General features: G+C 39.8%; 1 protein-coding gene across 2 annotated transcripts in view; it reads left to right on the top strand.

Moving 5' to 3' along the window:
- Positions 1-624: 624 nt before the first annotated feature.
- sertad2b (SERTA domain containing 2b) overlaps positions 625-24204 on the top strand; it is a 37330-nt gene continuing 13750 nt past the window's right edge. The window contains exon 1 of one of the 2 annotated variants that reach the window (XM_058651334.1): positions 625-899. The gene's annotated coding sequence lies outside the window, so the exon portion shown is untranslated. Of the gene's footprint in view, positions 900-22032; positions 22236-24204 lie in introns of those variants that run through there. The other variant, XM_058651333.1, reaches the window with a different exon arrangement.

Here is a 24204-nt window from a genome sequence, read left to right on the forward strand (position 1 = left end):
TTGCTGAATTTCAACAACTTTTTAGTTAAGATTTATGGGTATACTTTTTAATAATATGCATTATAATTTATTTAAAATTATATTAGGTGTTAGAGATTATGCTAATTAGCTATTTTCATATTTAATCGATTTGTAAATAAATCGTCACCTATTCACAAGTTCTCAAATCCTTCAGCTGCTTTAATGTGAATATTCTCTGTTTTCTCTACTCTGTATAACACATAAATCATTAAAGTTGTATAATTTTAATTAGTGTACATCATCATTTCAAAGTTTAGGAAACACAAACAACGTTTTTCCACATTTTCTGACATTGTATGGACCAAACAATTAATCAATTTAATTGAGATAATAATCAAGTGATTGATGAGTTGTAAAAATAATTGCCAGTTGCAGCCATAGTCGAGATTTATGTTTTGATTTTTGGGTCACGAAAAAGTTAGTGAAACAGCCAGTAATTCTGCTCATTTATATACTGAATTGTAAATTTTGTGAAATTACATTTTCACAATAATATCGTAAATCGCAATTATTTTTGTTCAGAAAAATAGTGACAGGGAATCTATTTATCATGTTCCATACCTTTGTTTTTTAATAATTCAGAATACCGGCTGCGTGACTGGCACGTGAACGCACCACCAGAGTGGCTGTTCTTACATGACTTCACATCGGACGCGTTCACTGTGACATTGGAGACGCTGGACAGAGTCTGTACGTGAACCATCAGTGGAGTTGTGAAGGAAAACACTCTACGTTCTAAAGCAGCGGACAGACAACCGTAACAACAAACAACAAACAAACAAACAAACAAACAAACAGGAAGAACCTGCAGACTGGGATCAGTTCCTTCAGATCTATTTCCCACTTTAGCTCCGTGCTGGACGGATCTGCCTCAGAGGGTGAGTCTCTCTCAAACTACATCTTTAAACTCCAATTCTTCTGTGTGTGTCTCTGTTGTTGTGATGGTACATAATACATGGGTTTAACACTTTGTTAAAAAGACGTAAACATCGCGTGCGTACGCCTCTAATGAATGGACCGAGTCTCTACATCAGTCAGGAGGAAAAAGGCGCAGCGTGGAATTCCCGTTACGCACCACATTTCCTCTGAGTTCCGCCGAACCCCATTGGAAATGTGTCTATGTGCACAATCATGTTACTATTTAAAGCGAAAACACAAAATAAAGCGACATTTGAATGTTTCTTCCACATAAATCGAAAGTGCTCTTTAATTCGGCGTGCACATTAATCACGAATTATGACATTTTCATAGTAAGATATTTAAACTTTGTTGAGAGAGCAGCCAAGGAAGAGGGGGACACTGGAGTTTCTCTAATAAAAAAAAAAGTAGCAGTTTTAAAAGGTGAAATTACACCACAATGTTCGACATATGTAATTTATTGACAATATAGGAGTAAATATGTGTTAAAGACAGTCCAGAGAGACCACGTGGATCTGTGTGGAGTTGGATAAAGTGACCAATATCCTGTGGAGAGCAGAGCTACTGTCTGTATTATGTAACATGTGTGACTTTAAGCTGGAACACACACACACACACACACAGTGACTGACAGCACAGTGTCCACTCTGACCTAAGCTGCACATTGAGTGAGAGAGAGATGGATGAGTTGATCATTTGTGTGTATTTTTACTTTATTACAACAATACTTTAAAAGACATCAATATTATACTATATTATTTACTGTAAATGTATTTCATATGTAGGTGGACAGGGCCGGCCCATGCATTTATGGGGTCCTAAGCAGAATTGGATCACTTTTGTTTGTTTTTTTGGTTTAATATTAGAGGGTAAAACAGTTTACTGACATTGATTTTTAAAGCTTAGGACTGATGTGCAAATGTGCCATAAATGTGCAATCCTCAACTGCAAAATAAAACCATTGCAGGTTGAAGCAACACAGTTTCCAACATGCAGAGGTTGTAATTTTGCACGTTTTGGGAAGTAATTCACCAATTACCGTCACATATGTATTGTGTATATGACGTAAACCTACACCTAACTCATGTAAATATGGAATAAAACTTGTAAAGCAAGTTATAATCGGTCAACGTTCGGATGCAAGACACTTGTACATAAGAATGTGACCCATCACATTTGATCCTGGTCCATGTTCCTGGTAATCTGATTGTAGCTTCCGTATAAACCACGCGTGTCATTTCTCTACATTACGACCACATTTGCCGAGCACTCTGTCAGGCTTGTGTCGGCCTGTCTTGACCCGACTGCCGTCAAATGGTCATCAGGCGGCCGGCATGTTGTCAATGGGATTACACAAGCAACCAGGCCTTTTAATTTAGCAGCTAATCCAGATTAAGGTGCCCATGGTTCATGTCTGTTCTGTTCTGTTCCCAGCCTGGGGCTCAGATGTCGCGGTCCGTCTGGCAGATGACGGCACCGGCAGCCGTCCAGTGTTCACTGTCACACGTCTAAACACTGGGACTGTACATTCAGTCCCATAAATTAAAAACGTTCAGGTTCATACAGGACATCGAGGAGCAAAGAAGCCAGAACAAAGTCACATTTCAGAAGCTGGGTTAAGGGTTACAGAGGTGGGACTATGACGTCATTGTTTTCCCAAAGTTGGCATTGGTTCCCAAAGTCGTGCTCTGTTCCATAATGTTGGGTATTGGTTCCGAAAGTCGCTTGTGTTCTGGTTTTGGATCCCAAAGTTGGGTATTGGTTTCCAAAGTTGGGAATTGTTCCCAAAGTTGCAAAGTTGTGTTTGGTTCTATACACAAAAACTCAAGGTTGACATTCTGAGCCATTTTCCAAAATGTATGTACACCGGTTCAACTGCTTTTTTCATGAATTTCTAATTAGCCAATGACATGTGTTGTGCATTGGATTTAGGCATCTAGACCAGGTCAAGACGACCTGCTGTAGTTCAAACCGAGCATCAGAATGAGCAAGAACGTTCATTTAAGTGACTTTGAACGTGACATGGTTGTTGTTACCAGACCAGCTTTCATGCATAGCTATCTCTAAATTTATAGAGAATGAAAAAAAATATCTAAAAATATCCTGTGAGCAGCAGCAATTCTGAGGTCAGAGCAGAATCATCTAACAAACCAAAGTGACTGAGAGCAGGAACTCCTCAGGAAAATGTTTATTACTTCCATTCTACTTCCTTGTTTCCCTTTTTTTAAACAAGGAAAACAATGACTCCAGCAGCAGAGGACCTCAACCAGACCTCAAGTGCCACTCGTGCCACTTTACTCGGTTGTTGTGTACCTAATAAAGTGGACAGTGAGTGTCGGCCTCTGTGTGAGGGAACAGGTGCTGTGTCCCTCTCTGAGTCTAAAAAGTAGTGGTCGGTGTCTCTGAATTTTTCCAACCTTCTCCCTTCAATACATTTGGCATTCAGTGTGGAGAATGTGACAGAGAGGGAGGGAGGGAGGGAGGGATGGTGGGGGAGCTCTGTGAACTATAAATAGACAGAGGGAGAGCAGTTGTGATGATAGCATCACCGAACAATAATCCTACAGTAGGACTGGCGTTACTCCACTGCACGACAGCAGCCTGAGCAGTGAACAGGTATCTGCTCTATTTCCCCCTGAACCTGAGCCTCTGACCCACTGCTCACTCACTCACTCTGTGTGTGTGTGAAACACTGACCTTGTCAGGACCAGTAGTTCTCATGGAGACGGAAAACCTGGTCCCAATCGGGTAGAACCTGCCGTCACATTACGGGGACTTGTCGTCCCTATGGGGACAAAAATCAAGTCACCATAATACGAATTATTAAGTGACCATGTTGCATGGTTAAGTTAAGGTTAAGGTTAAGGTTAGGGTTAAGCCAGTAGTAGTTATGGCAAAGGTCACAGGAAATGAATGTAAATCAATGTAATTCTTACTCTGACGCTGTGAGGACCAAAACACTTAAAAAACACAGGAAGTGGGGACATTTTGTGGAAGTGGGGACTTGCAAAAATTCCCATTAATTCCCATAATACCCATGGAAAGTTTATTCCAATTTGGTATGTTTCTAGAATTCTGGTGTGACAGTGTTTTATGGTTTGAAGTAGGTTTAGGTTAAGGGAACACATTATATCTATGAGTGTCCTCACTAAATATGCTGTATAAGAATGCGTGTGTATGTGTGCATGAAGCTTGTATTAAAAGTATTCAAAATATTATTTAATTTACAATACAATACAACCCTTTACAATATTATAGAGAGAAGAGAAACGACAACAGTTCACACTGAGCAAGCACTACAGACTCAAAGATGTGCGGCCATGTGCCTAGACAGGTTGTGGTGAAAGGAAAAATTGGGGGACAGAGAAAAGGTGGGGGTAGAGACAGAAGAGAGACAGTTGTGTCATGTTATAGGTTTAGACAGGATGTTTTTTTTAATCGTTATCTGCACAAACACTCCCGATATGTTGGCGTATTTGACATCGGCAACAACTCTACAAAATAACACAGTAGTACGTTGAGTGTTGGAACACACAAATGTTACATATTGTGTGTTTGAGTGTGTAGAACAGTTTCTTCTTTGTGTCTCAGCGACGGCGGCTCACGTGTGAACGTGTGGTGTCAGTTCTTCATAAATGCTTTAAAAAAAAAAAAAAAATGAAACCCAAACTATCCCTGTAAGTCATGAGTGCAGGCTTCTTAGTTCTTCCCATCAATCAGGCGTCATGACAGGCAATGAAATGTGTGTGTGTGTGTGTGTGTGTGTTCACCATGGCTCCACCCCTTCAGGCACTGACCTCCTTTTCATTATTCACACATGCAGCACCTTCTCTTGCTTCCTTCCTTATCTTTCTCTCTTAAAAGAATGTACTTGTGTGTGTGTGTGTGTGTGTGTGTATTTGCTGCCTCTTTAGGACCTTTTCTTGAATAAACACTGACCAGTAGTCCTCATGAAGACGGAAAAACCTGGTCCTGATGAGCGCGAACTTCATTTCTAGAGGAACTGGTTTAGTGTAGGACTTAGGTTTGAACTGTGGTTATGTATAATGCTTTGTTTGCAGTGTCCTGGTGTGTGTTTTACTCATGTTGTGGGGACCGAAATCTGTTTACACAGCCACATTATGGGGAATTGTCTTCCTTACTCAGACACAATTATTACATTTTAAGATGGAGGCGTGTTATTTAGGATGAGGTTAAGGTTAGGGTCAGGGTTAGGTCAGTAATAGATAAAGTTAATGTTAGAGCAAGTCTCCAGGAAATTAATGTAAGTCAAAGTCACACATAACAACTACTACTGACTAAATATCACCTTTGACCACAGCAAAAAAGGAGATTTTATATAATAATTAGTTGTATAAAGGTTTTTTTTTGTTGTTTTGAAGTGAAAATAATGCATTTAACCACTGTATAAGAAGAAATCAGCATCCATACGACTAAAAAACACGTATACATACAGTATATATGTAACGTGAGCAGTCTTTCTGTGCCAGTGCAAACAGGAAGGACATTTTCTCCTCTGCAGTTGTGTGCGTAGTTTCAGGAAACACAACTTTCTGTTCTAGAAACAACAACAATGTTTAAAAGAAAGGAAAAAAAAGAAGAAGTGAGATTTGACTTTAGTAAAAGTGAAGGATGCTCAGTTCAGGATTCAGTTTCTGTTCTTCCAGACAAAAAGGTAGACGTGGAGTTTAGAAATGAAAAACTACGGAGGCCTCTGCAGCCCAGAAAAGATGTAGTTTTTTTGCGTAAAATAAGCTGGTTTGTCCATGTGGGGCTTCTGTAGAAAGATGCAAAAGGGCGGACAGTATAAAAGGCTGCAATAAACTGATTGATTATGTATTTTTTATTGTTTTATCAAAGGCACAATCCAAAAACAAGTATATTAATGATTAAATACATATACACAGTTGTTTTTAGAATGATAACAGTAATAAATGAATGAATAAGAATGACTAAATGTTGGTAGCTTTTATTTTAGCTTATTTTAAAGTTGTATTCGGCCAATCAACCCTCCTAAATGCTACAGACTTGACCTTTAAATCACCTTTAAAGGTCCCCTCACTGATGATCTATTTGAACTTACTGTATGTCTACAAACATATATAGACGTAATTGAGGTCAGTGGATGTGTGAGCAGTTGATTTAAAGTAGAACTAACACACATATGGACGTGAACATGCTGACTTATTATCATGTTACCTCCCTCAGCTCCGTGACTCATTGTCGTCCACACTTTACATCATGATGTACTGAGTTGGAATACCCCCTCCTACACACTCTTCCTCCCTGTGTGTGTGTGTGTGAGACGGTAAGAATATGCCGTGCAGTCGCTAACACTCTGGAGCAGATTAAGGAAGAGGTTCTACATTAAACACTTGAGCGTATGAGCTCAAATACCACAGAAGCTCCGATCTGACAAACATGTGCTACATGTTGTGTGTTATTAAATGGAAAACATGGTTCTCTCTTCAGAAGGAATCTACTTGTCTCAGGAGGCGGATTTTAGCAGCAAATACTGTGTTTGGCAATTTGCTCTTTTCTGAATTCTGATGTTCGCAAGTCTAGTCAAGTGTAATGATGTTTTTTTTTTTTTGCCATTTAATCTCACCTTTTAAAGAGCCTTTTTCAACTCGGAATCAAAGTTTTTTTTTAAAGTTTTGACCCTTTTACACCAAAGTCCATAGAGAAAATCAGCGTTTTTCGCTCACAGCGACACATGAGCTTCTGGTCTACTGCTTGAAGTCACAAAATAACACATTTGAAGTAAATTAAATAAAGCAGCAGTGGATTAACAACTGCTATGTGTTCTAATGTAAAATCACTGATTTTCTCTATGGGCTTTTGAATGGGAGGGAGCAGAAAAGTCACAAAGGACATATTATTAAGTTAAGTTAAGTATTTAAGTTAAGTTATTAAGTATTTCTGATTTTCCTCCAAGTACCACTAGAGGAAGCTTGGGTACCACAGTTTGAGAGTCATGTTCACAGATTAAAACCTGGCCTAGATTTTTAAATTCCAGGTACTTTTGTTTGAAATGCTACTCAGCGCTGGATCAGGAACCGTGTCGTTCATGCCGAGCGGTCCAGCCGGAGTGAGAGGCTGTAAACAGGCCCACTTTCATATTGTCATATTAGGCTTGCAGGTGCTGTGTGATTACGGCCTAATGATGATATACTTTGTTATAGAGTGCTGTGTCAGCTTGGCAGTGGTTCAGGTGTCTGTTGTGCAGAGCAGCGTCTGAGGAGACGACTGTTTTTGGCCTCTGACTGAGTGATGATGTGTTTTTAACGATGTCATTTGGGTTTTTGGGTGAATGCGTCAGGCTTATGCACTCAGCTGAAACAGGTGGATTGTGCCTTTATTAAAAAAAAAAAAAAAAAAAAAAAAAAAAAAAGTGGGTTAACCACTCAGTGTTATGGACAGAGGTTTGATTCCCTGGCTCCAGAGTCACAGGTGATAGTTCAGACTAGGGATGAGCCGATATGATCCAAAGTATCCGTGTCGGTATCAGTCAGATACTGGTCGAAATCACTAGATAGGATTAGGGATGGGAATCAGTGAGTATCGGTCCGATAATGATCAAAATCACTAGATCGGATTAAGGATGGGAATCAGTGAGTATCGGTCCAATAATGATCAAAATTGCTAGATCGGATTAGCGATGGGAATCGGTATCGATCAGTATTGGTATTGGTCTGATACCGGTCAAAATCAGGGGATCAGATTAGGGATGGGAATCGGGATTGGTCAGTATCAGTATCAGTCCAATACTAGTTAAAATCAGTGGATCGGATTAGGGATGGGAATCGGGATCGGTCAGTATCGGCACGATACTGGTCAAAATCAGTGGATCGGATTCGGTATGAGAATCGGGATCGGTCAGTGTCAGTGTCAGTATCAGTCCGATACTTGTCATTTCCCCACTGTGGGACTAATAAACCACTATCTTATCTAATTTTATCTTATCTTAAAATGACTGTATCGGACTAATATCGGTATGGGTAGACACTCGGACACAAATAATTGGTATTGCCCCATCCCTAGATTGGATATTGTCACATTCTTCACTTTGCGCAATCACACACTGTAAGAATATAAATCAATTTTAGACGAGTCGCTTTGTGGGCTGCTAATTTCTTCTTAAGAAGAAGGGAATTGTTTTTGTTCCACAGTCGGGAGAATTCTGTCTCGTTAACACCGTCGTGTTTCTAGCAAATGCTAATTTGCAACATTTGCGGCACCTAGAAGGAATCAACAGAGACAGATGGTGATTAAATAAAGGTAAGCTAAATATAAAATATAAAATGGCACCGTAAAAAAACAACCCAATTATTTCCAAGGACTAGATGGTTAGGTCTGTTGCAAGGTTTGTTTGCAGCTGATTTCAAACGACCAGGTAAAAACTTTTTGCAACTTGTATAGAAGAAGCTAATTACTTAAAAGCAAATTTGACTTTTTCCACTTGTTGCTGCTTCTCGTCTCTGGACGTGTTTACAGAGAGGCTGAGCAAACATTTCTACACACATTTTTTGCCACATACTGAAGGTGTCAGCACATTTAAGGATTTGAAAACACACAATTTTAGAATCAATTCTAAAATGCACTGGTGGCCAGTGTAGGAAATGGTTGCCGTTTGTCGCCATAACAAATTCAGCACACAGTGTGATCCAGTGGCTGGGTTGTTGATAAGCCTCGACTTGGACTGGCTGTTTTCCATTGGTCACCACTGGTTCAGTGTTGAACTGGGGCCACACCAGATTAGTCTGAGCTCAGGTGGACTGGACCAGTCTGGCCTGGAGGCCTGGACTGAACCTTGAGCCGTGTGGTTTTTTTATTGTGCCATTTTTTATTACTGCAGATCAGACCAGAATAATCTGGCTGGGATTCATTTCACATCATGTATTCTCTTGTTTTCCACCTCCCTGATTCGCTGTGATGTTCCCAGAGGCTGCAGAAGAAAAAATAAATCCACTCACACTCTCAGGTTTTCCACACTGTGTTGAAAAAAAAATCTCTCTCCGCTTCACGTTGCCTGTGTTTGTGTGTGTGAGCGGTTTGGGCCGAAGAAAAAGCTTGAAAGCAAAGCATTTTTTCTTACACGTTTTGGTTTGGCTCACCGTCACCGTGCCGACAGAGAGAGTTTAACTAAATATTTAGCAGTCCACTCCACGGTCATTGCCCTGCTCCGACTGCTTCCCCCTCTGATTTTCATGAAGATGAAATTTGTTTTGTTGCACAACAGTGGCTCTTTGTTCACCCGCTGGTTCCTCGTATTTGTGGTTCCACTGCAACAATAAGACGCCACAAATTATAGAATCAATAAGAAAATGTGAAGAGTTGCCGAGTTTCATTTCCGTATCGGGAGTAAATCAATAGAGCTCTGGACGTCACATGACATGAGTTTGCTTACGTCGGCCATGTTGGCAGGAAAAACCTCTAAAAATGCACGATACCGGTGCCTGTTTGAAGCTTTTAAGAGTTCACTGGGGCATTTTAAACCCACGGAGATCAAGCAATATATCGCAGAACCTTCTGAAAATGTAGTTTTGTTGCACAAGACACCAGAAAAAATGTACATCACCACTGAGCATGTGCGAGCCAACGTAAACAGGAAGTAGATTAAGTACCACTGACGAGAAACCGCAAAGATTAACTAGTAAGAACCAATGCAAAAGCCACACTTCCTTTCTGCCCTTCCAGAATAAAAGCCCTCCTGAAGAATGGAGGCAGCAGTGTTTCCAAACCAAAAAAAAAGAAAAAAGGACCACATGTGGATGTGATACATTTTAAAAACTAAAAATACTTTAAGAGTTTGGATGCAGCAGACGAAAGTTTGTCAGCTGGAGTCTTGAGTTGATGCAACGCCGTTATTTAAAGGTCGGAATCGACAACTTTTTGGCCTAAATCTGCCACTGATGTCGAAACACCACTCACGTCATCATTATTATAATTATTTATCACATAATTATAATACATCTTACTTTCATTAGCAGGCAGCTGTGGATCAGTGGTAGAGTGATCCAGAAGTTTGGGGTTTGATCCCTTGGTCATTTAAGACATTTTACCCCAAACTGCTATGTTAGCTTTTTATTTTTAGCATCCGGAACTGAATCTAATAATTTCTTGTTTGGAGCCACAACTTACATCTATGTCAACATGGTGGCGCAGTGGTTAGCAATGTTGCCTCCATAGAAGAAGGTCCTGGGTTTGATTCCCGAGGTTTCCTCCATTCCCGATCTTTAATTTTTCCGTTTCAGTGTTTCAGAGGAGCAGTGTTTTTGTTTTCTGACTTCCTCCCAAATATGTTTTTTGGGGATCAGAGTGTGGACAAAGGACTGGGTGCTCGGGGAGGAGAGGAGGGGGACAAGGGGGATGATGGGTGGGAGTCTGCAGAGGACGGACGGACGGACGGATGGCTGGCTGTGTTTGTGAGTCTGGGTGGGGGCAAAGGTGGCGGCAGTGAGTGTGTGTGTGTGTGTGTGTGTGTGTGTGTGTAGGCATTCATCTGCATGTGTGTGAGCCTCTGTCTGAGAACATGCATGTTCTCGTCTGCTGGTGAACCTGACTGTGTGTGTGTGTGTGTGTGTGTGTGCGTGTGTGTGTTCTTTTGTTTTGCTCCGGGTTGCCGGGTGATGGGACCAGCTGGGAGGGCTGAAGCCATTCACTTCCCTTCTGCTACCCTGAAGGCGGCCAGGAGCGAGGGAGGGAGGGAAGGACAGACAGAGAGAGGAGAAAATGGAAGAGAAGAACGAGGATAGTATGTGTCCGACGGTGGATATTTGCGTCTCGCTGAGAGCGAGCGCAGTCAGACACAACAGAACAGACAGTCACAGTGGGAGCAGAGAGAGGTGAGGAAGTTTGGAACACAGCGGAGGAGAGGAGAGGGGAGGGGAGGGGAGGGAGAGTGGGGTCGGGGGTGGAGGGTGTCAGGCTGAATCGTGATAGAGCAGCGGAGCTGACTCAGCCAGTCTGGTGTGGCGTGGGAGGGCAGAAGAAGCAGCAGCAGCAGCAGCAGTAGTAATAGATTACTGTTCATGTAACTGGATTACAACTGTTTTCTACTAAATAAACCTTAAAAACAACATATATATATATATATATATATATATATATATATATATATACTGTGTATATATATATATATATATATATATTAACCCTCTAATGACCATCATGATATTCTGGCTGCCTGGATTTATTTTGATTTTATGGCCGTAGAATTGTCCAAAACAATGTTCTTCCTTTTTCCCTCCAAAATAAGAAGCTGACGTCACAAACATGTGACGCGCTGGTGAATCTCGTCTGTGATTGGACGGTCGTTCCCGCCAATATCCTGAGGGCTATTTCTCTGCTTTCCGGTATCCATCCATTCATCCATGCGGGTGCTGTGACCTAGAACAGGTGAAAGGTGGGGTCACACCCTGGACAGATCGCCAGTCCATAGTTTAGGCATTTTCTAATGATCATAAATTGTCTATAGGAGTTACGGTAAAAAGAGAACTACACATGACAGAGGGTTAATTATTGAGATATAGACATTTCTTTTGTTAAATGTTGGAGATGAATGCGTGTTTTCAGGGATTTTTAAGTCTTTTTAACTGATCTACAGTTCGGACATTGTTCAGTTTGATTCTTGTGGACGTCGCACTCATGACTCTTCAAGTGATGACACTCTCTGACCAATCAGTGGTCTGTTGACCAGAGCAGGTACTAAATAAACACCAGGTACCAGGAACTATCACTGATGGAAAAGCAGAGTAAAGCGAGTCGAGCCGAGCTGTAAAAACTGATCATGAATGAATTTGATTTTATCGCATAAATCTTTCTGTCACTCACAGCAACTAACTGGGCTGTTGGAGGACGTTTGATGCTGGAAGGGAGAGAATGTTTTGCATTATTAAGCTGCTGGAACATAAAAGAGAAAAAGAGAAGGACAGAAAAGAAAAGAAAATGGATGGATAAGCAGCAGCCGCAGCAGCAGCAGCAGAAGCAGCAGCATTGTTACTGGCTGCTTAACTCTGGAGCAGCTTCCTCGTGCTGTGACTTGTGAACCAGCCCAGTTTCCCTCCAAGATTAATGACCTTCCTGTTTTCAGCCACAGTGTCTTTCTCCACACTTTTCACGGTTCTTCAGCACAACGTGAAGCACACTTTAAAAAACAACAAGGTTTTGTTGTTGTAAACTTGTTGTATGCCTTTGGGAAAAGTAACTGCATTTAAGTTTGAACTGGTACTTTAACTGTTTAACCTTTGAGGAAAGCTAGATAACATGTTTTTTGTGTCATATACACTGTAAAAAATTTCAGGTTAGGACTGAATCCACTTTTAGAACTCTTTTAGTATTAATGTATCTCTACAAATGATAAATACACTCTGAAATTGACTTTAAATTTAAAATTTAAATTAACTATTTTAGCATTAAATTAACATCAAAATAGCTTAATTTAACATTATTCCAGATTGTAGTTGGTCCTGTTTGGAACTGGTGTTAAATCCTTGAGTACTGATACTGATAATGGTACGATTCAGTCTTTATTTTACTTTTTCTTCTTCAATTAAGAGATTTTGACCACAGCTGCCACGGAATTTATAGTTTTTTTTTATTATTATTATTATTAATAATAATAATAATAATAATAATAATAATGATAATAAAACTATAATAATATGAATAGATGATATTTGATATGATAAAATGATGATAATAAACTCAATAATGAACTCAAAAAGTCCTCGCTCATCCCTCACACTTAACTTATCCCATCATAGCCAGTATTACCTCAACAAACTACTACTACTATGAGAGAACTTAGAAGTTACATGGGACTCAGAAAAGAAAAGAAACAGCATCAGATTGTGGGAACTGAATTCTCTGTCATCAATGTGTTTTTGTTGAGTTTCTCCCAGTGGACAGAAGTATCTGTGTTCCATCTACTGCAACACTATTGGTGAGTTGTCCCACTGGAATGTGTCACACTCACCAGTCTGCTATGGACGGGCACACACACACTGATTTCTATGACTTCAGAGGACACTGCATTGACTTACATTGATTTCCTAGAGACTTACTCTAACCTTAACCATAATTATTACTGACCTAATCCTAACCCTGACCTCTGACCTCAGCCTAACTTTAAAACACGTCTTCACCTTAAAATGTAGTAATTTACGTTATGGGGTACTTGATTTTTGTCCCCATAAGATAGACAAGTCCCCTTAATGTGACTGTGTAAACTGTATAAAAAGTAGGTCCCCACAACATAAGGAATACCAGGTGTACACACACACACACATAGACATAATGCATTCTCTAGCCCCTTACCCCCTTACCCTTACCTTAACCATCACGACAAAGTGCCTAACCTTAACCTTCACCCTAACCCTAAAACCAGGTCTTAACCCTGAATAAGGCCATTTTTAGGGGTGTCAGAATGTGAGGACCAGCCAAGCATGTCCTCACTTCCTTAGGTATGTTACATTTGTGTGGTCCTCACAAAGATACACATACAAGAACCTTAACCATAACCATGACCAGTTAACCAGCCCTAACTTCAAACCAGTTCCTCAGAAATTAGGTTCTTCCTCATTATTAGGACCAGGTTTTCCGGTGTCCATGGGGGACTCCAGGTCCTGACAGGGTCACTGTTTGTGCACGGTCCTTAAGAGGTACCACATACAAGAACACAAGGGTTCGTATATAAACCTTTTTTCACACACAGCCTCCAGGCAAAACCATTAAAGCACACAACAGAGAACTGCACTGTGTTTCCAACATGGTGATTCTTACAGTGTCTGTGAAGACTGTCTGTACTCTTGTTGGTTTGTTTGTTTGTTTGTTTGTTTGTTTGTTTGTAGTGTGATAAATTAATAAATAAAACACTGCAGTGATGAGACAGAGAAATAGTTATAATTTTTTAAAAAGGCAGGAAAACAAAAGAGACACAGCCATGAACAGAGAGAGAGAGAGAGAGAGAGAGAAAGAAAGAGAACAACAACTTCTTTCCTGTAAGTCACCTGACACTGGAGGAGTCACACGGACACGAGTAAACACAACCCCCCCTCTCATTCTCTCTCTCTCTCTCTCTCTCTCTCTGTGTGTCTGGATTTGAGTCTGCTCTTGTTCTTAGTCGAGGCCAAAGTTTACTTTTCCAGCACCTGAACTAAAGTTTTCACTCCCTCAAATAAGTTAATTCATAAAAAAGTCGTAGTAAACACAATTTAATTTACCTCTTTAATCTTGTTCTTGCACCAGCTACACTTTTACTTTATTTATAATTTACAATCCTATGTTTGTATTTATTAGTTTTTGCTCTCTATCTTTGTGGAGCTTATCTCTTATATATCTTGTTCTATTTTGTACAAACTTTCTCTATTTATAACTTTTTTCTTTACATGACAGTAAAGAATATTCTATCACTTCTTAATTTTACTATTTTTAGTACCTTCACTTCTTAATTTTACTATTTTGAGTACTGACACTTATTAAACTTTACTATTTTGTGTATTGACACTTCTTAATTTTACTATTTTAAGCACTGCCACTTCTTAATTTTACTATTTTTAGTATGGGCACAAATTCTGTGAGCTATCACCACAAATATTGTTAATGCAATGTCATGATGGAATATTGTGATATAATTATATATTCTAGTCTATACTCAAACATATTCTACTCTCCTTTATTCTGTTCTGCAGTAGTTTATTCTATTCTACTCTCCTTTATTCTATTCTACAGTAGTTTATTCTATTCTATTCTACTTTATTCTATTCTACAGTAGTTTATTCTATTCTACAGTAGTTTATTCTATTCTACAGTAGTTTATTCTACTCTTTTCTAAATAAACAACGCTGTGTAAAATCAGAGCTGTGGTGTTTCTCACGTTCACCTTATCTCACACCTGAGCAGGTGTGTCACTTTAATGACAGCTCACTGTAACCAAGCCGTCAAATCATGGGCTTAACTCCGACGTGTGCCGTCACACGGCCAATCACAGCCGAGCAACACACTCGGGACGCCGTTGCACAACCTTCCAAAAATATGCAGTAAGTGTCGCACGCGATGAGCTGAAGCTGCTTCTGAACGGCTCATCTGTTTGTAGGGAAGTTTTCTCTAAACAACAAACAAACACCACAGGAACTATGATTACTTCATGGTAAAATGTTGGTTAGATTGCTGTGTAATCTAGCAAAAGAAAGGGCAGAGGTAACGATGAAGACACTTTTGGTGAGGGATTCTCATGAAAGTGATATTGGAACACATTAGATAAGATACTTATATATTCATGCCACAACAACAGCAACTTTTATATTGATAAAGGTTTTATAAAACATCAGGAAATACAAAAAAGCTAAATATATTGAATATTATTGTAGAATGGCCACACTAGCATAAAGGAAGCAAGGAAAGTAAAAACAAATAAAAGTAAAAACAGAAATCTAAACTATTAAATCCATGTTTATATATTCAACATGAATAGCATGTACACTTTAAAAGTAAAAATGCTGTAAAAGCACTATTTTCTTTGACCTGTGACCTCACTGATACATATCCTTATCTGTGAGTATTTCAAAGTAAAAGTCTGGCTGTATTTTAATGCTATTAATGTGACAGTGTGTCGCACCATATCAGACTTTAAACTGACACTTAATATTTGGATAAATGTCCACACTTAGTTAAAAAGAATGCATATTCTGAGGCAACTTTTCTGTTTTTATGCGCTAATCTTAGCTCCGACTGTGTCATCTGCTAATATCACAACCGTGATCTGTCTTTTGAGCCGACCAATGAGGACGACATTATGTTGTCCCTGTGTAATGTATTTACAGTATGTTAAAATACTAAATGGACATATAGTAATATGTACAGTGTACCGAAGCGTCAGCACGGGAATTTGGCCCCTCTGTTTTATTAAGCAATTGAATACCGGGACAGTATTTCTGATTTTCCTCCAAGTACCACCAAAGGAAGCTTGTGTACCACTGGTGGTACACATAACACAGTTTGAGAACCATGGTCCTGATCTAAATATTCAATCTTGTTAAAAAAAAAAAGAAAGGCAAATTTAGGTCACTGAATTCTACTTGACTTTGCATGAAATCAGATTTTTGAATTCATCTACTGGGCCAGATTATTAATGCTGGCGGGCCAGTTTTGGCCCACGGGCCACAGGTTGCTGACTGCTTGTGTGCTGGATTGCTCTTATGAGGAAATTGCACTGATATACTGTATGTATTGCAAAGTCCAGGTAAAAACTAGATTTTGTTGTGATTTAAAAGATCAGTAAATATAATGCTGGTGTCTGTGGTTTTTCAGAAAATGTACAAAAGCAACATCTGGTGAATCCTGGCAAACAGCAACAGGTTCAGTTGATATCAGTCCAGAGTCAGAGAGCACGAGCACCATGACACCCATCATGGCTTTTAAAGCTGCGTCATGGACGTGTGTGTGTGTGTGTGTGTGTGTGTGTGTGTGAGGGACAGACGGGCAGTGATGGACACTAATAAAGAGATGAGAATAAAGGCAGAAAAAGGGGGAGGTAGAGACAAAGAGAGAGAGGGAGAGAGAATGGGAAAGAAAGCAGATGGGAGCTCTCTCCCCTCCTCCCTCCTCCCCCTCCGTCGAGCCACACCCCGTGTCTAAAGAGTATAGACGGTCATCGTAGGTGCTGGACAGCAGGCAGATGTGATGCATATTTCAAACCAAAACATATGGACGTAGCGTTTTTCAGTCATTTCTGTTTTTGTTCTTTAAAAAGTTTTCCGTAAACGCCAAGAACACGGCAAATCTCTGTAGTATTCATGCCAGGCCAGTAGGTGGCGCTGTAACAGCAAATGCAAGAGAGAGTTGGAGGAAAGGCATTGTTTTCCCAAAGTTACGTGTGAGATTGCATACACAAAAAAACACAAAAATATTATTTACGTACTCCCAAAATGCCAGTTCTGTGTGGATAACACGCCGATACGATACAAAACTATTTACGGATTCTCTTAAACTTGTTCTCACGTGTTTCGGGCTCTTAATCTGAACAGGTAGAAACCAGAAAACTGGAAAAAAATAATCTGTTTACGGTTTTTCTTCAATCCATTGTTAGCTACAAATTAAAAGCACTGTTAATGCACAGTTTAGCTTTGGTTTTAGCTACTTTTCCGTTCAGTGCAATATACAAGCGAACAAAGCAAGTCCACTCCCATACACAAGGTGGCGACATGCTCTCTTTCAGCTGGTTAGAATTGGTCAGTTTCCTGTTTAAAACAAGCTACTTTAAGCCACTTTCTACCATTCTTAAACTTCAAAATATCCCACTTTCTAAGTACAATTTCACTAACTGTATTTTAATCGTTTTAACGTTTTAATCGGATTAACACATTCATAATTATAATCTCACTGCCTCTGCAATTAAAGAAATCCCTGCTTCAAAAATTCCACCCATTAACTGTTACTTTTCAATTTTTATTTGTGACGTAATCATTTCAAGTCGAGCGTCGTCAGGTCATTATCGCTCATTCTCCCCTGCACCAAACCCCATTGAGAAAATCATCGATTTTTTTACAACACAGGACACAGGAGTTGTTTATCCATTACTGCTTCTGTCTAACTTTAAATAGGTTTAAATGTGTTGTTTTGTCACTTTAATGTTTGACATCTCGATTTTCTCTATGGAGTTTGGTGCAGGAGCGTGAGCAGTCTCCATACTTCTGTTTTTAGAAGTTTGGAGTGAGAAAATACTCAACAGCAAGTTTGAAGTGACAAACTTGTTCTTTACATAGTGTACACTTAAAGTCATGTAGATTTGATTTGATTAAGTGGTTTATAAGTGATATTTAAACTCCTTATTTAAATTCCTTATGTCCCTGCTGGTTGCTTTAATAGTAGTATATATACTTTGTGTATATATATACGTTTGTGTGTGTTTTGGGTATTGCTCATGTTGTGGGGACTTAAATCTGATGACATTAGGTTAAAGTTAAGGTTGGGATTAGGATTAGACCAGTAGTAGTTATGGTTAAAGTTAAAGTAAGTCTCCACGAAATGAATGTAAGTGAACGTAATGTCCTCTGAAGTCATGGCAAACCAGACTGTGTGTGTGATTTTTAAGGACCTTGGTGACATAAAAATACATCAGCGAGTATAAACGGAACATGACAGTCAACGTACTGTAAACTAAACGTGGTGTGAGACACAAACGCAGAGAGAGTTACCGTCCAAATGTGCAACAGCGGTGACGCGCGAGAGCGACATGTTGCCTCATGTGTCGGGTCTGTTGTGATGAGTGAGGTCGGTGAGGTCACCGTGAGTCAGGCTCACACTGATGCTGACACTCACTCACTCACTCACACACCTGACACATGCACACAACAACGTAGACAACAATAAGACGTCACATGCGACCGTAACGTCTGATATGTGTGTCGTTTCCACGCGCCATTTTGATTGTTTTGACCTTTTTACACTTTCACTTTGAGGGATGGTGAACTGAAAGTAAACCCTGAGGAGAGTAAAAGACAAATATACAAGGAACAGGAAGGTTTCACAGCGAGACGGGGGGAAATAAAAGAAGACAGAGGGAGAAATGAGATAGATGCAGTGAAGGAGGGGAGGGATGTTGTGGGTGCAGCTCTCCAGTTGGTGTTGCTATGGCCCTGCCCTCGCTGCTCACTGAGCCATTTCCTGTTTTTGACCTGAAATCTTTATTTAGAGCCATCCCGCCTCGCTGCTCAGCATTCGTGAGTCAACTCGGAGGCCGGAGAGATGAACACAGGACTAAAATCAGATCTCCATTCACCACAGTTACACATGCACACACTCACGCGCAGAGCTACTACGACTGACTGACCCGCCTCGTGCTCCAGCTGAGGTTTCAAATTTGATTATTTGGGAATCAAAGAACATCAGAGGAATCTTGCATTTAATCATGTGACTGGTAGTTTTTCTTCTCCAGTGATTGAGCTGTTTTTGTGTTGAGTCAATTCAGCCTTTTTAAAACAGATCTATTATACAGTATGTTGTATTGTGCAATGATGGAAGATTATTTGCAGCTTTTTGTAAAATATACAATATCTTGTTTATTAAAAACTGGAAATGTAAGTTTATTTCTCTCTGTAAGAACCACTCACTCTCCCATACCAAACTCCATAGAGAAAATGATGGAAACACAGTTGTTTCTGGTCGACTGCTGCCTCAGTTCTTAAGTTCATGTCACTGAGGTGATTCTGAACCAAGAATGGATTAATTCCTCGAAATCACAAAATAACACATTTGAACTCACTGGTGGGCTCAAAGTGGATCAGCAGCTCCTGTTTTTCTATGATTTAAAATAGCTGGTTTTCTCTATGGGCTTTATTTCAAGAGCGCGGTTAACAGAACAAAACAAACTTGAGTTTCCAGCTGAAAAGGACGGATAAATTGGCAAACATATTCTTAAAATAGTGTTCACTTGAGCTGGATTTTATTTGGTGAATCTTTTTTTTTTTTTTTTACCAGACTCCATAAAAAAAAAAGACATTTTTAGCCCACGGTGACACAGTTGTTTGTTATGATGTAAAATCATAACAAAATCGCAGATTTTCTCTGTGGGCTTTGGTGCAGGGGAGAGGTTTAGAAAACAAAGCATCACAAACTTGAATTTTACAGCTGCGAAGGGCTGTCGTGGAGATAAATGAACAATTACGTGTGCCAGTACTCCATAAACTCTTAATTAAATTTAAATTCAACCTTTTATCATAATTCTTTCACTTGAGAAGGAAATGTCATTTCTAGAAATAGTTTCTGTTTTTTTTTTTTTGCTCAATGCCACAAAGACGTCATTAAAACTGAATAATTTTTGGTTTGTGGACAAAACAAAGTCTTCTGTCTCGACCAGAGGACAAACTGAAACATTCAGAGCAGCAGATAAACCCTGTTAACACTGCACTGAAGACAAACAGCCTGTCTGAAAAGAGCTGTGTGTGTGTGTGTGTGTGTGTGTGTGTGTGTGTGTGTGCAGCAGGGGGCAACGGGGGCACTAACGGTCCAAGATGCCCATTTTCTGCCCCCGGGATGCTCCGCTGGTGTTTTTTGTCTGCGTGGAGCTGCGGACTTTGTTTGGTGTTGTTTGAGTCCAGTGGTCATTTCTGTGCCATCTGCTGCAGACATTTACTGAGCAGCTGACGGTCCACTGACGGTCCACTGCTCACTCCTGTGACAAAAACCCTCACTATCCTGACAGTTATTGACAATGATTCACACTCCCATCATCCAACACTGGACCAATGATGCCAGAAAGCAGTACAGGAGGAGGTGCGTTCCATTTGTTGTCCGAAACTTGGAATTTCCGAGTCGGTAACTCAATCAAAACAAAAAAAAAACAATGAAGCTGTTATTTTGGGATTAGATTTGTGTCAATATTATCAAACACTTGACGAATTAAGCAAACAGGAATGAACCACAGAATCAATATACACATATTGCTAACAAAATATTGAATTAATTAATCATTCAAATGTATTGTGTTTTATTTGTTTTGAAAAATACACTTTTTGTTTGCTATGATCGGAATTCTGCTTGCTGCAAACTTCAGGGTTTTTGTTTGAATGACTGTTGAAAACAGCATGGATGTAAATAAGTGTGGTCCAAACACTGTGGACGCTGCTTTCACTTTACAGTTTCACAATAATGTTAATAATTAATGAAGTAATCTGACAGAGAGAGGGAGACACGGTGTTGGATAAAGTGTGTGTGTGTGTGTGTGTGTGTGTGGGCGGGGCAAAGTTGATGACGCTGCTTCTCGGGGGCAGCTGCTCGGTTTCAGCTTTTCCTGCTGCCTTCAAGTGCTCCTCGTAAATTTGCCTGCCCCAGTCAAAACATGGATTTATGACACAGCTGTCACACGAATGATGACAACTGGTGGGCATTTTGACATTTTGAATACATTTGACCTTCTAGTCATGGATTAGATTCAGTTATTGAGTAGTGAATGCATTCAAAATAACTTAATGTTACAGATTTTATTCAGTGCACAGAAAAGTATGACATTACAGTCATGTTATATGTTGAATTGATGCCTGCTATTGCTTCTCTACTTTTCCCATGAGCGTCAGGGAACTACGGTGGCCTCTGTATACCACAAAGTATGTTGTTTTTCCTCATTTGTGTAGTAAGCTACTGCTTTAACAAGTGGAACACATACTGTACTTTGGCTAGTTTGTCCATTCAGGCTTCTGTAAAAACATGGCGGCACAAAATGGCTGTCTCCATAAAGCAAGGCCATTGCCTAAAGAATTTATTTATGTTTTAATGTTTATACACTTAATCAAAAACACTTAGTGAAAGTTGAATATGTGTACCTAATAAAGTGGCCATTGAGTGTACATCAAAATCAGAATTTCTGCACGTTCAAGGAATTTGTGTTGGTATAACAATGTAAGAACAAGATAAGATTAAAGGAATATAAGGGTCAATAAACATGAAGGTAGACTACCATATTAATACCTTAATATATATAGCACTTGTACCAGCAATGTACAAAATGCTTTTTAATGGAATAAGCACAAATAGCAACAGTACAAACATAAATTAGACAAATTCAAAGCAGAATAAAACAACAAAACAAGGTTAAATAATGTAGTAAAAGTTATACATATATAATTACTGGATGGCATTTTTTAAATAATTAAGTTTTAAGTAAGGGGCCTGGATCCAAACAAGGCTAGCAAGGGGGCTAGCTAGTTGAGAGGGGTAACAACTGAAAGATTAGCATTACTTTAATGCAAATAAATACAATTGCAAATGAAAATCAGTTATAAAATTCACAGATTGTTGTTAAAAAAAATTATGAGTAAGAAGAAGATCAAAACTATATGAAGATTAAAACTTTAATACATAAAATAAGACCCAAAAAAGTACACAAAATGTACAATATGAACACATCTGCGAGTGCACTACAGTTCCTATTAATGTGTATACACATACATTATGACATGTATAATATTATAATACACACCGTTGTGATATTCAACAATAATAATCGACATTAGCAGTTAGCTTATGTCTCAGTAACGTGTTTTTCCGTCAAAAACACACGACTTTCACGTGCAGCTCGCCCGGCTGGCACTGGTTTGTCCCGCGGTCCGTGGAGGCACCACTGTCCCTGTGAGGAGCAGCAGTTTCTCCTCCTCCTCCTCCTCCTCTTCTCATCAGCGCCATTGTGTGTCAGAGTCTCCGGCGGCTCGGACGGTCGGTCGGTGTTGCTGTGGCGGACGGGACCCGTTTAAATACCCCCCTCCATGTTTCTCTTCCAAACTCCGGCGGACCTGGACGTGGTAAGACGCCGTTTCATGTCTTTCGTCGGGCGAAATTAGCACGTAGTTGACGGACAGAGGCAGCGGTGTGAGCCGTCTTTAAATGGGTAATAAACAGTCTCCGGCGGAGGAGGCTGCCTGGTCGATGTGTTTCCGTGCTGCTGCTGCTTCTGTGCAGAGTGAAGCAGGGGTCCGAGGGAAAAAGTTTTCGTATTTAAGGGACAAATTAACTACTTTACTTTTCCCTCCCTTCTCTCATCTGTATATCCCATATTCTCTCAATCATTTCTGTTATAAAAGACACTTTTCTACTACAGAGAAAAAGTGTGTAATTAACTTTTTTTTTTAAAACTAAAAATAACCGAATTACATTTCACCACGGCTACACGCTATTACACCTCAGTGAATAACGTTAGCGTGTTGTGCTAAGCTAAAACTGAGCCAAATTACATCAAAATGACCTAAATCTGCATGAAGACTCGTTCGTGTACTTTGTTAAAGAAGATTATGGATGTAAAATATTCATGGATGGCATTTGCGAGGACACGTTAAATGAACGTGCTGTCGGTGTCATAATTACTGTGTGAGATGTGTGAAGAAGTGGTGGAGTTTGGTCTCCACTCGGGTTTAAAGGGCTAGTCTGTTGTGGTGGTGGACGAGTGTTTCATAACAGGCGACACCACATCACAGCAGCTGTGGCCCTGCTGTTGTGCATTCAAGTCACCTCACAGGCCACCGCACTATACAATACATGGTCCACGATACAGGGATTCTGTGATCATCAATATACGTCACGATAAGGTGTTTTGAGTGGTCATTTACATTAAAAGTTCTGGAAACTTGGCGATTTCTGTTGCAACGCTTAACGATGCATTCATTAAACGTTAACTTATTACACGTTAGCCATGAATGTTTGAAGCAAATCTTCCTTTTTTACAACTTTTAGCCTGGGTTAAATACAAATTTAGTAATGGAAAAAAACAATATAGTGCAGAACAACCACTAGCAATGGGAATGGAGTTTATCACTCTTTCTTAGCTTAGTTTTAGTGGGAAAATTAATGAATTGAAGCCTGAATGTACAAGTTACCCTTAGCGATTTCAGTCTGATACAGTAATTTCACACCATCTTAAACTACGAAGCTGTGGATGACACATGCTGGTACAGTTACCACTTAGAGCGATTTCAAAGACATCATTTTTCAACTGGGTGACAAATATTCTTCTCCTATAAAGTGAAAAAGTAGCCCAAAACATGACTCGGCTAACATGCTGTGAATGTTTGGTTTGCAATGGATTTTACATCTTTATCTTGCTTATAACTATCCAGTGATTTTATTTACTTTTTGACCACCATTGGCCCAATACCAATACTAAGAGCCCAAGTTTGGGAGAATCTGCAAGACTTTTGCATAGCATGGAACCCGTATCTTGGAAGCTTAGTTCGTACACGCTGCGAAAGCTTTGTGCTCCACGGCTTCTTCTGTTTTTTGTGTATTTTTGTCTCAGCACCAAATACAGGCCTGACATAATATACACTAGAGGAAGACCGATTCATCGGTTGAGCTAATGGATCGTTCCAATATTTGCCTTTTTTTTGTAATTAGCATTGGCCGATTATTCCTCGTTAATCAGCCAATTATTACAAGTTACAAATATTTGATATTTGATGATGTTGTACGTAGGGAAACATCTTAAACAGTGAAAGTTCTGTTTCCATGTGGCCTAATTATCATCCCCGACTATACTATACGACTATACACCTTCAGCGGCTAAGTACCTGCACGTCGTCGTAGGGTGAGCGCTGCCAGTGCAGAGCTAACAAGGCTCATACTGCAATGATGAGGATTATAGTGGAGTAATACGGCTGCTGCCTGCAGTAAGAAGGATGACACTTGCAGCACTGAAGCTGCTGCTGCTGCTGCTGTAAGAAGACGGACACTGAGGTAATAATCAGGCCCTCACTGCTGTGCTGTGTGTACACACGGTGT

The sequence above is a fragment of the Solea solea genome, chromosome 15 (assembly GCF_958295425.1).
Source record: "Solea solea chromosome 15, fSolSol10.1, whole genome shotgun sequence".
NCBI lineage: Eukaryota > Metazoa > Chordata > Actinopteri > Pleuronectiformes > Soleidae > Solea > Solea solea.